Source organism: Myotis brandtii, unplaced genomic scaffold, assembly GCF_000412655.1.
Source record: "Myotis brandtii unplaced genomic scaffold, ASM41265v1 scaffold691, whole genome shotgun sequence".
Classification (NCBI taxonomy): Eukaryota; Metazoa; Chordata; class Mammalia; order Chiroptera; family Vespertilionidae; genus Myotis; species Myotis brandtii.
Genome location: NW_005370704.1, coordinates 1,901,642 through 1,902,039, shown reverse-complemented (window position 1 = coordinate 1,902,039; position 398 = coordinate 1,901,642).

Below are 398 nucleotides of genomic sequence, written 5' to 3'. Positions count from 1 at the left end.
GAGCCTGCCCCCCTCTCCCCAAGCCCGCCCCCCTCCCGCTGAGTCCACCTGAATTCACTGCTTCATCTGCAGACCAGACGGAACCCGCGGCCTAAGGGTTCAGGGTGACTGTGCGCCTCCCGCTTCCGCGCCACACGGGACAGAACGCCTTGTGCACGGCGGGCAGCGAGGACGTGCCGTGGGAGCAGCAGGAAGCAGGGTCCCGAGCCTGCCCTCCTCCCGCCAAGCCTGCCCCCTCCCGCTGAGTCCGCCTGAATTCACTGCTTCATCTGCAGACCAGACGGAGCCTGCGGCCTAAGGGTTCAGGGTGGCTGTGCGCCTCCCGCTTCAGCTCCACACGGGACAGAGCGCCTTGTGCACGGCGGGCAGCGAGGACGCGCCGCGGGGGAGGAGGCAGC